This window comes from Lactuca sativa, chromosome 4 (genome assembly GCF_002870075.4).
Source record: "Lactuca sativa cultivar Salinas chromosome 4, Lsat_Salinas_v11, whole genome shotgun sequence".
Taxonomy (NCBI): domain Eukaryota; kingdom Viridiplantae; phylum Streptophyta; class Magnoliopsida; order Asterales; family Asteraceae; genus Lactuca; species Lactuca sativa.
The window spans coordinates 219,890,105-219,907,506 of NC_056626.2; the positions used below are offsets into that span (position 1 = coordinate 219,890,105).

At 34.5% G+C, this 17,402-nt stretch overlaps 1 long non-coding RNA gene across 1 annotated transcript; it reads left to right on the plus strand.

The window, feature by feature from the left end:
* The first annotated feature begins 12,133 nt into the window (after positions 1-12,133).
* Positions 12,134-13,980, plus strand: LOC111881597 (uncharacterized). Its single transcript, XR_002846886.3, has 3 exons — positions 12,134-12,692; positions 12,938-13,161; positions 13,359-13,980. It is a non-coding gene; the product is annotated as an uncharacterized LOC111881597 (long non-coding RNA).
* Positions 13,981-17,402: the final 3,422 nt, after the last annotated feature.

Below are 17,402 nucleotides of genomic sequence, written 5' to 3' on the forward strand. Positions count from 1 at the left end.
AGTTCGGGACACGGTAAAATTTTACCCGATACCGGCGTTAGACGGGGCTTTTGGTCGCACCCGGCCAATTTGCCGTAACCCGATATGGTTGATTCTAGAAATGTTCCGATCATTAATATGAGGCGTTAGAATGAGTTCTAAGGGTATTAAGACACTCATTAAGTCATAAAAAAAATTCACATTAATGACTTAATAAAATGTCGGAATCGGAAACGAAATCGGAAACGGCGATTGGATGATCAGAACGAGTCGCGAAAAGGGTTACATTTAGGGATATGGATTTCGGGTTGTCACAACATTAAATGGTCTAATCGAATTCAGGTATTTAAACCGAGTTTTTCAAACCAGATAAAAATCTGTAGAAAATAGGTTCTTTCGGTTCTTTCGAAACCTAACCTATTTGTTACCCATGATTTAGGATTTTCCCCATTCCCTCATTCCGGATGGGTTCTCAGATCTTCTTTGTAACTTGATTTGGATAGAATAGTCTAGTAGTGTTAGATTGTATGATTTTGAGGACGTCATGTTGTTGGATGTTGTTATTCACACTATAAGTAGGTTTGTAGGATATAATTATCCATGTGAATGTGAGAAAGCAAAAAAGGTAACGAGGCGACCGGAGGAGGGAGAAAGGATTCATGATTTACCTGTCCACATTCTCCCTTCCTTACTTTTAACTTTCTATATTTCTTCTTTATAATCTTAAAAAAATTCATTAATTCCTTATTAATATTACTTATGTAACTTTTTATTTACATTTTATTTTCAGTTTTTATATTGTAAAAGCTATTTTTATATTCTTCATTATATATATATATATATATATAAAGAGAGAGAGAGAGAGAGAGAGAGAGAGAGAAGGCGTTCAATAAAAAACATTTCTTATTTCGAGAACAATTGTGTACAAAAATCATCCTTTAATTTTACAAGGTGACATTTTTGTAATTAACTTTAAAAAATGCAAACATGGACATTTAAAAAATAACGGGGGTATTTTCGTAAAAAAGATAAAATAACTGTTAGATTGTATGCATTCATTAGACCAACACCTCGATTCTTGATAATCGCAACCCTCATTTCTCTCTAACCGAAAACCCTCCTTTATGTCTACCATTTCAATTTCAACGATTTTCATTGAATCGATCACGAAATTGAACCTAATGTCGTCCAAAACAGAGAAATCGTCATCGAAAGCTTCATCATAAGGTATCATAACGAATATTCGATGTTTTTGTACAATATCACTCGATTTTCATGATTATCAACTTTTTCTACTATTATAATTGATATTCAAAAGTTTTTTTCAACTAAAACCCTAGTTTATGATGTCGAACAAGTTATTGAAAGTTTATTGTTTTATAACACTCTGTTTTACGACTATCAACGTTTATTTTTTCGATGTTGATGGGTTGTAATTTGTGGTATTTGATAGCGCATGGATGTTAGCAGATCTTCAGTCATAGATGTGGGATCATTTGTTAATGGGGTGTTGTTTTGATGTTGGCGGTTCAGGGATCTGTCTGCCAGTAGCCAGGGAGTAGGGAACGTCTATATGATTCGTCAGTACGATGTGAGTTTTCCTCACTGTACTTTCGGGTCCAAGGCACTAAGGGCGGTCCATTAGTTGGATAACCTGATATTGTTGATATGCTGAGTGTGGAATGGATATGCATGCTAGCCTTTATATGCTAGTCTGGTAGATAGATAGGACTATTTGTGATTCTGTCTGCTTGATTACTTGTATATGTTGTTAAGTGTCGGCATATCGTGTTGGGTTGAGGTTGTACTGCTTCGTGATGTAGCCAACAAACCCTGGAGCATTCCAGGTATGATCTGTGGGCCAGGTAGGGCATGCCAGACTCATACTGAGGGCTCAAGTGCATTCCAGAGATGAGCTGAGGACCTTGTTGGTATGTTAGACACATACTGAGGGCTTGAGGGTACTCGAGCAATCCATATATGAGATGAGGGTCGGGTAGGGCATGCCAGACTCATATTGAGGGCTTAGTAGCATTCCAGATATGAGTTGAGGACCCGATTGGTATACTAGAGATTCGTATTGAGGTTTGAATATTGGTATTCCATTCCGATGATCGATTAGGTTGGAACAAGCTAGACATAAGCTGTGAGCCGGGGGGAGCCAAACTTATGTTGTGGGTTCAAGAGTAGGCCATATATGAGTTGTGGGCATGTTAGGCAAGCCAAACTCATACTGTGTGCTTAGTGGTAATCTAATCTCTTAGTTGTGGACCGAATTACATGTTATTTGTATATGTTATATGTTGAGTGTTAGTACTTTGGGGGAAATCACTAAGCTTTGTGCTTACATTTTTGTTAATGGTTTCAGGTTCTTCAGATGATTTGTGGCAAGATGAAGGCGTGACCGTACACATCCTTGGTTTTACAACAGATTGGATCTTGGGAGACTCTGATTTTAAATCATGTTTTGGAGACAATGTTTTTGTAAACACTTTTGTTAATAAATTGGTTGTTTTGAAAAGTTTTAATTTGATTAAATTTTTGGGATGTTACAAATGTTATTTATCAAAATAACAAGAAATAAGCAATTAATATATAAAAATGTTTAAAAAAAATAGTAATGGAATTACCTTTAATGAAGAGAGATAAATTTGGAATTTAGAAGAATTTATGCATAGAAGAGCATCTCCATGAAGAAGAAGAAGAAGAAGAAGAAGAAGAAGAAGAAGAAGAAGAACATTTCAGATAAGGGTTATGAAAATATTAAAAACTCTTAAGAGTTTTAATGATGCGAATACCAAAATAGCATCAACAAATATTGTTTAAATGTGTGTATTATAAACTTTCGCATCAAAAAAATAAGTTTAATTGGTGCGAGTACTGAAATAGCATCAACATATCTTGTTTAGAGGTGTTCTCATAAAAAAGAATAGGTTTTAATGGTTTGAGTGCCGAAATAACATCAACAAATCTTGTTTAATGGTGTGTATTATAAACTAGGTGTGAGACCTGTGTAATACACGAGTTTATTTAAAAAAATATATATATTAAATTAAAGTGTAAACATAAAATATTTTTTAATGTACAACTTTTAAAACAAGAAAGGAATAAAACATATTTATTGCAATTTAATATCATATATATGATATTTAACACTTTATATATATAAGTATATGACTTTAATTTTAAAAATTAAAGCAAATCAAAAAAATGACAAGTGGATAATATTTATTTCAAAAATATCACAAAATGACAAGTGTCAAAACTCATAAGAGACTGACATAGGGATGAAAGTGGGTCCAAACCCGGACCGGATGGACTCGGACCCGGGAAACCCGAGACCCGGTTAACGGGATTTTATAAAACCGGAAACCGGATCGGTATATAGGAACCGGTTCCGGTTCGGTTCCGAGTATGGTTCCGGGTAAAGTGGGTCTAGAACCGGAAAACCCGGAAACATCAAAGTGGGTAGGTTGGAACCGGATAAAGTGGGTTTAGACCCGGAAAACCCGAAAAAACCGGAATTTTTTGGTAATTACTTACTATTTAGTGGGTTGAACTTTGAAAATTTTCATATTGATATCCCGACTTTGGGGGGCTGTAACTTATTGAATACGAAACCACAATTAACAAAATTAGAGTCTAAAATCATGTACAAACTCTAAAATACACTCTGGAAAAACCCGCATGTTAATCCAAATTTAAACGAATGAGATATAATTGTGTTAATATTTTCACATAATACAAAGTACAAAAACAAATAGCTGAAAAGTTGAAAATTTTCAGTTTTGATATCCCGACTTCGAAGGACTGTAAATCATTGAATGTTAAACCAAAAATGACAACATTATAGTCTAAACTCATGTACAAACTGTAAACTAGAAGTTGGAAAAAACCACATATCAATCCGACTTCAAACGAATTAGATATGCATGTTTTAAAACTTTCACCGAATACAAAAAAACTAAAAAACTAAAAACTTTCAGCTTTGGTATCTCAACTTTTGAGGACTGTAAGTCAATGAATATAAAACTAAAAATGACAAATTTATAGTCTAGAATCATGTAGAAACTCTAAACTACATGTTGGAAAAAACCGTATGTCAATTGGAGTTGAAACGAATAAGATATGCATCTTGTAAACGTTTCACAAAAAGTGGTTCCGGCCCTAAAAGTGGTTCCGGTTCCAAAAACCGGTTCCGGATTTTAGACCCGGTTTACCCGGACCCAATGGACCCAAACCTGGATTACCCGGAACCCGGATAAAGCCAATTTTTAAACCCGGAACCGGACCCGGTTCTATATATTCCGGTTCTAACGGGTCCGGTTCCGGTTCGGTTCCGGTTTTCCGATTCTAAATCTCATCCCTAGATTGTCATGTGGCAAAAAAACCTTCATTTATTAAATAGGATTTCGCTAAAAAAAAAACTGAGTTTTAATGGTGCATTAGTCTGAAACCGCACTAATAAAACATTTTTATTAATAAAAAACAGTGTAAGTGGCGTGGTTTCTTTTTTTTATTATTAAGAAATCAAAATTTTATGGTTTTATAATGCATTATAACAATACAAATGCATCAATAAAAAAAACTAATCACACCAACAAATGTCTTATGTACCGGTGCATAAATAAACAAGATATTATACAAAACATAAATAAAAACTAATAGAAAAAACATATAAAATGACATCTAATACGTATCATAATATAGATGTATTGACCATTTAGAAAAATATAATTTCATAAATAACTTCATAAAAAAATTCCTATTAATGTATTAGACAAGTACATAAATAAATTATAAGGATTCTTCTGCTAAATGAATTTTTCTACCAAATGGTCAATGGTCTTTGATGTAGCGGTAAGGAGTGACACTTTCAAATGAGAGGTCATGTATTCAAGTCCCGTTAGGAGACATAGGTGGTTTTAGGAGTAAGTTAGTTTGTCTGTTAAAAAAAATAATTTTCCTAAATTAAAAGCAAAACCTCGGAAACCCAAAATCTTACACACAAAATATCACACAAGAACTAGAAAAAATCATACAGTTGTAAATTTAATGAATAGAAAAAACAATTGCCTATAAGCGTTATAAATGAAAATTTAACATTATAAGCATCTGTCAATCAACTGTTTTGATTTTCTTTAAAGTTATTATAAAACATCCAATTGTGATGAGCATTTCGCGGTTGGATCACATTATTCATGAATGTGCAGGGAGGCGAAACCGATAATAACTTAATATCAAACAAGAAACAATAATAATATTACAATCTTGAATAATTAAGAAAATAAGTCTTTTGCTAATATAAATACGTTCAACCTAACACAAGTATCGTAATTATCATGCATTCTCATTAATTTTTATTCATGTTTGTTTACACATATCGTTTTTTTTCACTCATTTTCATTTTTATTGAAATACATTTATCAATTACACATAAAAAAATCTATAATACATTTATAGACGATTTCATTAGTGAGAAATGATGATAATGATAATAGTTATGTGAGGTTGAACGTATTCACATTATCAAACAACTTATTCACTAAGTCATTTTCACAAAATAACACTGTCCACACATCCGCGTAGATACTCATCTACATTTGAATATACTTCTATATATATATATATATATATATATATATGTGTATGTGTGTGTGTGTGTGTGTGTGTGTGTGTGTGTGTGTGTGTGTGTTCAGGTTCATTTGAGATCATTCTAATTTTGTGAGACTGTAAGACCAAATCTAAAAATAATTTTAAAATGCAAAATAAATGGAAAAATCCAAAAAAAAAAATTTTAAATATTATTTTCGGAACTTGAATTAACTAAAAAAAATAAAAATAAATAAAATAAATAAAAAAAATTTCGTTTTTTTTGAAAAATACGTGAAATATTTTAATAGAATATTACACTGACATATTTTAAAAAATAATTTTAAAATGCAAAATAAATGGAAAAATCTAAAAAAAAAATTTTAAATATTATTTCGGAACTTGAATTAACTAAAAAAATATAAAAAAAATCCATTTTTTTTGAAAAATACGTGAAATATTCTAATTCAATATTACACTGTACATAGTTTAAAAAATAATTTTAAAATGCAAAATAAATGGAAAAATCCAAAAAAAAATTTAAATATTATTTTCGGAACTTGAATTAACTATAAAAAAAAATTAAAAAAAATTAAAAAAATTAAAAAATGTGTTTAATGGTCTCACAAAATTAAGTCGTCTCACATGAACCTAAACATATATATATATATATATATATATATATATATATATATATATATATATATATATATATATATATATATATGGGTAAAGTGAATATACCTAACAACCTTATATAAGCTTAGGTACCTAACTCCATAATACTACAACGGTTTGTATCATATTTACATTGTAATTGTCTAAAGTTCTTAAACTTCAACCCCATAACTTGATTACTTCCATAATCTTTGAACTTTTACCAATATCTTTCTTTTACATCACGTCTTTCTATCGAATACCACCTGATGGGCTTCATATCCTACCGCTCCAAATGAAAAGATGTAGGAGAAATATAATGATGAATTTCCAAATTTTTTTTGAAGTAAATCAAGTTTATGAATAAAGTTTAAGAACCTTGGATGATTGCAATGAAAATTTAATGCACAATGACGTAGTTTGATGAGGTTAGGTACCTAAGCTTATATAAGGTTGTTAGGTATATTCACTTTACCCATATATATATATATATATATATATATATATATATATATATATATATATATATATATATATATATATATATATAATATTTCTGACCTTTCTAATTATTATTATTTTTCAAATATATTGATAAATAATAATAAATTTTTAATCGTTAGTTAAATTAAACATGTTATTCATGTCCTCTATTTGTTTCTTGAACTGTTTTAAACATTAAACAACAAATTACTTTCCGTTGCAATACAAAATCACAAAATATCTTTATTTTTAATTCACAACACATTATTATTTTCAACTTAAAACATTAACATAATTTCATTTATAACCATAAGTATAAAAATATTTTTATTTTTAATTCACGACTTAAACACACTTCAATTTTAACTAAAACATTAACGTACTTTTACTCTTTACCAAAACTGTAACATAGTCCATCAAAATAAACTGATCACCGACACAGTATTTTTTGGATACATCACTAGTATACCTTACAAACACTATTAGAAATAGATAATAGATGTAATGGTAAAGTAAAACATGAGATATGATTCAAGCGTTAACACCATGTTAGCCTGAATTCGACGGGGAGATGTTCAGGAGTCGGTCCTTCTAGAAAGCTTGTGTGGGAATCGGTTAGGGTTTCCCATTCTCGATTATGAGGTTGTTTTATTTGAACATTTTTCAAGTAACTAGGCCAATATGATGTTGCGGCTGTCTTATTCTTGTTTCTCTCCAAGACCTCTCTCAACATGAACTTGCAAAAGTGATTATTATGTTTTAACATGGAGTCTGGCCATATAGATATGTGGTCAGGATGGCAAATCTCAAAAAATGCATCAAAAAACTGGGAGCGCTCCCACGTGCATTCATCCCCAATGGTTTTGAACAACACTTGTTGCACGTTGATAGCAGGAGGAAGGAGGAGTCTTGTTCTTAGATCATCGATGTTGATCTCCAATGGCAATGGCACGTTATAGTTGAAGGTTGTTATAATAACTTTGCACTTGCGTGATAACATGAACGCTTCCCTCATCTTAAGGAAAAAATAAGCATCCAGATCGTCCATGTGAAGTCCCATCCGAAACTCAATTTGCTCGAGATTAGAGTATGGAAACAAGAGACTAGGGATTATTTTGCCAGTTAAAGAGAAAAAAAGTAATTTTGGAGCAGTAACATGTACCACGTCCAAAAGCGTGGATGAGCATCCGAGCATCGAAAATCTGTTGATGGATGTAGATTTGAAATGAAAACTCCCCAACGCCCAACATGCCATATCAAGGGTCAAACTTTTGAGAAAAGGTAATCCCAATTTATTGATCATGTCTAGAGAAGCATTATCCCTGATCATACCGCCACCTAAAGTTAAGTCCGTGACGCTGCTTCCTAGTGATATTGAATGACTGTTGATCAATGGTCCTCTACGTTTATCCACTCGATTCATGATACGCACATTGCAGCCGAAAAATCTGAGATTTTGGACATGATTGATTTCAAAAGCAGTAGAGCCTCTATCTGAAGTAACTATTTGTAAATGGGAAAGACACGGAAGGTTTTTAACCTTGATGGTCTTGAGGCCCTTTGAGCATACTATAAGCTCTATCTTCTTGAGCAAGCTACAAGAAGAAAATATGGCATGGAGTAGCTCTTCACTTATGCGCACGCAAGACAAGTGCAGTTCTCGTAGGGACACACATTCTGGATGACGGTTAGTCGTCATCCAAACAGCGGAATAGGCAGCTGATACTCTGATCTTAGTTAGGTTCTTACCTGAGAGTATCTCCGCTGGCAAATCCAGGGAGGCACCGGAAGGACAGATTGTGAGGGAAAGCTCTTTAAGACATGTTTTGGTTGCCACACTTCGGATCCATTTTTCTGTAAGAGAAGCCGCCTCCTGGTTCTTGATATAGATGTCAAGCTCAAACCTTTGGAATGGTATGTTGTCATCGAAATACCTTATCAGAGTGCGCTCCATGTCTACCAACTTCATCTTGTGCTTTTTTTCTTCCTGTATATGAAACCTGAGGTTAGGGATGGTGGACCAAGCGTGTAGCCACGACTTGGACAGGACACTGGTGCAGGCCGCTTCTCTTAACAACAACCGAGATTGTATACCGTGCATCAATTCCGGAACATCTTCTAGTCTTGGACTGCGTCTCCTCGCTTTTTGATTCATACCTAACATCCGATAAAAAACACCAACATCGCATTATTAATTCATACCTCAAAATCGAAAATTAATATAAGAAAAGCTACAAGAAATTAATTTAAGAATTTACCGGATCCAGAGATATCAACAGTAGCCACCGCCTCAATCACACAGTCATATGTATTTTTAACTTTATGATCGTAGGGTTAAATTTAAATATTTATCTTATATATTATATTTGGGCTCTTATTGAATTAAGATTTTATATTTTTTCATTAGCAATTAAGCCCAAAAAGACCTTATAAATGTTCATGAATATGTCATTTGCTGGTGAAAGCTTTTTCATAAATATGATTAAAATCGAAGGGTTTTTTTAGGGAAATTTTAGTAAAGATCAAGTTTTTTGGCAATCGTTTATGAAATAGTCTTAAATTAATTTTCTTTATAAAAAATTCCCGAAAACCAACTAACACTTTCAATTTGATCTTTTTTACCTGTTCAGCAGGTAATTTGATGAGGTGGTTGCTGGAAGCACCACGAAGGTTTGCCGCCGCTGCTTCCAGCTATCTAACTTCGACGGGACCGCCACCGTTCGAGTACTCCCCTCAACCCCACGGCAAAACCCCCGAGAAGATCCAGGCCAATTATAACCACCTAAAATCGATCATAACCCTTTCTTCTCCCTTATTTCTTATTTCCTTTTTGGATTCACAAGGATGAAGTTGTTGATGTCGTTGATCTGTGGTAGTATGTAGAGGTGTTGGATGGCTAAGAATGACAAAGATGGCTTGTTAGTGGTCTGATGGTTGCGGAGCTAGGGTTCATGGGGATGGCCTGCATACTGGTGTAGTGAAAAAGGCAGAATTGCCTCTCTCTTCCAAAACTTGCACAAGATTCCACCCTCCTTGACTTCTTGTTTGTATGGATTGCAGGGGTGGTGATGATGGGTGGTAATGGTTGGTTCTATTGAAAGTGGAGGTTAGAATGGAGGGATAAGGTGTACAGGGGCATGGTGGTAATGGAGAAGCGTTAAGGTTATGAAGATGGTGAGGTCTTTGGGATCTTGAGAGGTGGAAATTGATGGTATGGTGGTCCGGTGAAGTGAGCTATGGCGGAAGAGGATGGTCCGACGAAGTGACCTGTTTTAAGGAGGCACTACTAGAAAACATGGGGTTTTCCTACGGAAAATAGCTAGGGAAATTTTCCGTAGCAAATTAGCTACAGAATCGCTGCGGATCAGCTACATAATGGGATGCCCTAGTTTAGTAACGGAATAGCTACGAAATAGCTACAAAGTAGCTACGGATGGTAGTCTGTAGTTATTCCGTAGCTAATTAGCTACGGAATAGCTACAGATTCTAATCTGTAGCTAATTAGCTACGGAATAACTACAGATTAGCCGTAGCTATTCCGTAGCTAATTAGCTACGGAATTGCTACGGAATATCTAAATATTTTAATTACCTACATATTTTAATTACCTACAGATTACCACCATCATCAGCATCAACATCATCATCATCATCACCGACATCACCATCACCATCACCATCACCATCACCTTAAATTAATTTTCTTTATAAAAAATTCCCGAAAACCAACTAACACTTTCAATTTGATCTTTTTTACCTGTTCAGCAGGTAATTTGATGAGGTGGTTGCTGGAAGCACCACGAAGGTTTGCCGCCGCTGCTTCCAGCTATCTAACTTCGACGGGACCGCCACCGTTCGAGTACTCCCCTCAACCCCACGGCAAAACCCCCGAGAAGATCCAGGCCAATTATAACCACCTAAAATCGATCATAACCCTTTCTTCTCCCTTATTTCTTATTTCCTTTTTGGATTCACAAGGATGAAGTTGTTGATGTCGTTGATCTGTGGTAGTATGTAGAGGTGTTGGATGGCTAAGAATGACAAAGATGGCTTGTTAGTGGTCTGATGGTTGCGGAGCTAGGGTTCATGGGGATGGCCTGCATACTGGTGTAGTGAAAAAGGCAGAATTGCCTCTCTCTTCCAAAACTTGCACAAGATTCCACCCTCCTTGACTTCTTGTTTGTATGGATTGCAGGGGTGGTGATGATGGGTGGTAATGGTTGGTTCTATTGAAAGTGGAGGTTAGAATGGAGGGATAAGGTGTACAGGGGCATGGTGGTAATGGAGAAGCGTTAAGGTTATGAAGATGGTGAGGTCTTTGGGATCTTGAGAGGTGGAAAATTGATGGTATGGTGGTCCGGTGAAGTGAGCTATGGCGGAAGAGGATGGTCCGACGAAGTGACCTGTTTTAAGGAGGCACTACTAGAAAACATGGGGTTTTCCTACGGAAAATAGCTAGGGAAATTTTCCGTAGCAAATTAGCTACAGAATCGCTGCGGATCAGCTACATAATGGGATGCCCTAGTTTAGTAACGGAATAGCTACGAAATAGCTACAAAGTAGCTACGGATGGTAGTCTGTAGTTATTCCGTAGCTAATTAGCTACGGAATAGCTACAGATTCTAATCTGTAGCTAATTAGCTACGGAATAACTACAGATTAGCCGTAGCTATTCCGTAGCTAATTAGCTACGGAATTGCTACGGAATATCTAAATATTTTAATTACCTACATATTTTAATTACCTACAGATTACCACCATCATCAGCATCAACATCATCATCATCATCACCGACATCACCATCACCATCACCATCACCATCACCATCACCATCATCATTATCACCATCACCATCATCATCACCATCACCAACACCATCACCATCACCATCATCACCATCACCATCACCATCACCATCATAATCACCATCACCATCACCATCACCATCACCATCATAATCACCATCACAATCATAATCACCATCACCATCACCATCACCATCATAATCACCATCACCATCACCCTCACCATCATCACCAACTAATTGATATTAATATCATTCATAAAGTCATGTGCACCTTCGGGATCAAGTACTCGATTTTCGGTTTAACATTACATATGCGTACACCTACACACGTACACATACATACATGTACACGCATATATATATATATATATATATATATATATATATATATATATATATATATATATATATATATATATATATATATATATATAGATACATATACATACACATACATATATGGTGGAGATAATAATAATAATAATAATAATAATAATAAGGAAAATAATAATAATAATAATAATAAAGGAAATGAAAGGAGATTAGTATTGTATAAATGATTTTATGGAGCTCTTGTAATCGGATGTGGCATGCCCGGCCGAATGGTTTGATATTCAATGTATTGCTCGATACTTATGTCCGTGTCCCGAGTTTGATCCTCACACGTTTTTTTTTGGTTCCCGCTTCCTTTTTTTTTGGTCCCGCTTCACACTTCGTTCCCTCAAATGACTTCCCCAAAATTGCCGCTTCGTTCTCTCAAATATTCGGCTTGGTTTTGCACTTCCGCTTAATTACGTCGTGCCTCCCATCTCCCACACCTTCTCGTTTTCTGCCTTCCACTCCATTCTAGGGTTTGAAGCTGGAGCGTACAAAGCCCTCTGCTCATCTTCGTGATCGGCGTTCTCTTTTGCGTCCACCGGTGCTACCAGCAAAACAACCTTCCGCCACTGCTGCCGTTCTTCAGCCCTGCTCCTCCGCCAGCGCCGCTTGAATCGCTCCCCTTATGTCGTTACTGATTAACCATAAATGCCATAGCAGGCTTCAATCGTTCTGTTCAATCGAAGCTTCAATCGCTCCTGTCATCATTTTGTTCAGTCAGTAGGCTCAGTCAAAGGTTCAAACCTGCTCAATCGACGGCTAACCATGCTCAATCACCGCCTAAACCTGCTCAATCGGTAAGATTCATTTTTTCTGTAATATATATTTTTATCATTCAACTCAATCAAATTCATATTACAAATTATTCCCCAATTATTCCAGTTGAAATACTTATGATAAAGTTTAATGTGGCTAGCGAACCCTAATCGTAACTCGCAACTTCAATTTCCTAATCATACCACAATTCACGATTTTAAAATAGGGCTCTAAGTCGAAATTGAGAGTTTCAGCATCTAACTGTACATTTGATCTTAAACAACAGAAAGCAAAGTCAAAACAACTTAAAATCGTTCTTCGAATTCAAGTCACAAGTTCTCCAAGTCACAAATGAATTCAACAAAAAATGAGCTAACAGAAAAATAGCGATTTCCAGATTCAGGGTAAGGGAGGTACTTGTTACTTCAATCGTCATCCGAGGGAGTAGTCGCCACCAGAGAATCCACCACCGATCAACATCGTTTGTTCTCTGTGTGTCGAGACTCACAGGTATGTTCTAATTTTTCCTTAAATCTATTTTCATGTTTTTTTGTTAACATGGTTTATAACAGGCATTTGGTGTAGTTGCTTCCATGATCAGTTTAACTAAAAATGGTGTTGAAACATCTATCGAGTCTTTCATTAGTTATACATTTTACGTGTGTTTCAAATTAAGCAACTATGGATCATATCTTACCCTTCTACAGGTGGATGTATTTTGGAGTATTGGAAATATGTTGCTGCATTTCAGCCTTGCAAGTGACCTATGTGCTCCAGTCCAATTATCAAATTGACCCTAGAAGCAACATTATCCCAACAGCAGGATTCAAGGATCCATGATGTTCTCAAGAATGTTAGGCAGTACAATTGCCTTTTTGCTGGTGGTGCTTGCAGTTTCATTCTGGTAGGTTACTTGACTGTTGGCACCAGACATTGAAGGGGGTAGTTTCGTCTTTTCCCTAAGTTTTTTCTTCTTGAAGCAATTCTGAAGAAATCTGATGATTGTGAGTTTCTTGTGACAGCAAGTGCTTTAGTTGCCTTTATTTGTCAAGAGATTGCTTCAAGCAATGGTGGATCCTGATAGACCTGTTGCTTATCTTAGTAGATTGCTTTAGTTGCAGTTAAGAAATAGCAACATTCTTTCATTTACTTGTTTATTATGATTACATGCATTTAGGTGCTAAGTTTTGAAGGAATTGCTGAATCTTATTACTTGTTTGCAAGTGTTTCTTGGTGCTCTTTATACACTTAGCCCTTTTGACATCCTCCCATGATGTAAGTTATCTATTCAATGTTGTTTAATACAAATGTGTGCAATTTTTACCTTTATTAACATTTAAGTTTCTTCTTGTTATTATTTTTAATAATTACAATTGGTTTATTCTGGGTTGGAGCCTGTGATCATCAGCTATACAATGATCTTGATTACATTCGTTGTTGCTATTTTTCATATTTTTGGTGTATTTTATATGGTATTTGGGACAAATGTGAATTGAATATGGTATTTAATAAAAAATTGGAAGTTTTTAATTTTTTAATTTTTTTTAATAAATAAAACGAAGTTAGCTATGGAATGACTACAGATTTCCGTAGCTATTTAGTTCCGTAGCTATTTATTTCTGTAGCTATTTGGATCCGTAGCTATTCTGTAGCTATTCCGTAGGAAATCCGTAGTTATTTAGTTTCGTAGCTATTCCGTAGCTATGGTAGCTACGGAAAATTCCGTAGCTATTCCGTAGCGATTTTGTAGCTAATCAGTAGCTATAATTTAGCCACATGCCATTATGCTACAAACATTTTTCCGTAGCAATTCCATAGCTATCCGTTTATAGCTACAGATTGTGCTGTAGCTATTGCACCAGTTTTCTAGTAGTGAGGGTAACTTGAAGAAAAGAACCAAAATGCAACAATTTATCTGTTTTTAGGACTTTTTTATCAAAAAAAAAAATTTGAAACTATTTCATAAACTTGTCTAAAAGTTTGAGACTTCACTGAATATTTTATTTTTTTAAAATATTTTTTATTAGCTTTTTAATTTTCTAAAAAAGTTTTTTTTTTTTTTTGATTTTTTAAATACTATCTTAGCATATATATATATATATATATATATATATATATATATATATATATATATATATATATATATATATATATATATATATATATATATATTATGTTTGACAGATTGTATTATTTTAATTCAATATTATGATATCTCTTTGTCTTTAACAAATATCCATTATGAAAATTGTTTTTTTCTTTAAAAATTATTGATTTTATAACTTTCTAGACAAATGATATCATTCAAGGCATCAAGATCTGCTTCATATATGATCGATTACTGCTTTTCAAAATCGTCATGGCAGGATCAGGGTCATAAGATTGATTTGGAGTCATAAATCCTACCAAAAACATGAAAAATACATCTTTATCACATCGTTTAATAATAAAAAGTTCAAAATGTTTTTAATATTCATATTCGATGCACTTAGTTACACTACAAGAATAATACCTTGTAGTTATGACACCTACGCCGACGACACTTGTTGTCGCTACAAATGCAACTATGTCCACCACAAGTCGTCAGGACAAGGTTGACCAACTATCTTAGACCATAAAATCTGTGCTGACAACACGTCGTCGTCATAGCTTGGGCGGGAACGAAAAGCAATTACTCAGATTTCTCTAAACGTATACCGATGACATGTCGTCAGTATATGTTGCGAAAATTATAATTTTTATTTATTTAAATATTATTTTGCAGAAAAAGGAAATGTCATTGTTTTTTGGGAAAGCTATATCAACGAAAAGTCGTTGGCATAACATGTCGAAATCTGCGTGAAATGTATCCCGACGACAAGTCGTCGACACAGATAATTATTTTTAGTTATTTACAAGAAAGAGCTTACAACATCGTTTTCATTAACCCTATACCGACAACTTGTTGTTGGCATAGGATGCGAATGTCTTCGGTACACTAAACCCTCGTCATTTAGAATTATATATGGAGGGATAAGGTGTACAAGGGTATGGTGGTAATGGAGAAGCATTAAGGTTGTCAAGATGATGAGGTCTTTGGGATGGAAAATTGATGGTATGGTTGTCCGGCGAAGTGAGCTATGACAGAAGAGGGTGGTCCGACGAAGTGACCTGTTGTGAGGAGGGTCACCTGAAGAATATGACCAAACAATTTATCTGTTTTTTGGACTTTTTTATTAAAAAAAAAAATTTGAAACTATTTCAACAACTTGTCCAAAAGTTTGGGACTTCACTTAATATTTCACTTTTTAAAATATTTTTTAATTAGCTTTTATATTTTTTTGTGTTTGACAAAGTCAATTGAATTATCTTAATTTAATATAATGATATTCTCTTTGTCTTTAACATAATATCCATTATGAAAAAAAAAATTCATTTAAAAATTATTGTTTTTATAACTTTCTAGACAAATGATATCATTCAAGGCATCAAGATCGGCTTCATATATGATCGACTACCGCTTTTCAAAATCGTCATGGCAGGAGAGGGTCATAAGATTGATTTGGAGTCGTAAATCCTCCCAAAAACATGAAAAATACATCTTCATCACATTGTTTAATAATAAAAAGTTCAAAATGGTTTTTTTAGTATTCATATTCGATGCACTTAGTTACACTACAAGAATAATACTTTGTAGCCATGACACCTATGCCGACGACACTTGTTGTCGCTACAAATGGAACTATGTCCATCCCAAATCATCGGTACAAGGTTGACCAACTATCTTCGACCTGAAATTTTATGTAGACAACACGTTGTCGCCATAGCTTGGGCGGGAATGAAAAGCAATTATTCGGTTTTCTCTATATCTATACCAATTACATGTCGTCGGTATATGTTGCGAAAATTATAATTTTTATTTATTTAAATATCGTGTTGCTTAAAAAGGAAATCTCATTGTTTATTGGGAAAGCTATATCAACGAAAAGTCGTTGGCATAACCTATGAAAATCTACGTGAAATTTATCCCGATGACAAGTCGTCGGCAAAGATAATTAATTTTAATTATTTGCGAGAAAGAGCATATAACGTCGTTTTCATTAACCCTATACCGACGACTTGTCGTCAACATAGGGTGCGAATGTCTTCGGTACACTAAACCTTCGTCATTCAGAATCGCGCGCACAAAGAACCATCCAAAAATGTTCTCGACCGACGACTGCTTTTCCGATGCGATTTCACCGCCTTTCACCGGTAAACTTCATCCATTATATTTTTGCTGATTTCACACATTTTAGGTCCGATTTTTTGTTTTTTGTGGTTAAATTTCTAGAACTTCAGCCATTAGAGACGAGCACTACCAACAGTTTTGACATATGCCGATGACATGTCGTATGTATAGCTCTTTGATTGAATACAGTTACAAACATAGGTGACAACATGTCGTCGCTATAGATCCCATCTATCCCGACGACATGTCGTCGTTATAGATTTGGACTATTCCGTTGGCATGTCGTTAGTAAAAATAATTATTAAATCTTTATTTTTTTTTTTCGAAAATCATTCATGGTGGAACTTATGACGAGGACATGTTGTTGGTATATCGGGTACCTATTCCGACGACAATTTCCACATATAACAAAAAAACTATGCTGACGACGTGTCATTAGTATAGCATATCCCAATAACTTGTAGTCGGCATAGGGTTAAAAAATGTCGTAGGCACATGCTCTCATTCTTGTAATGCTAGTCCAAAACAAATATTACAATTC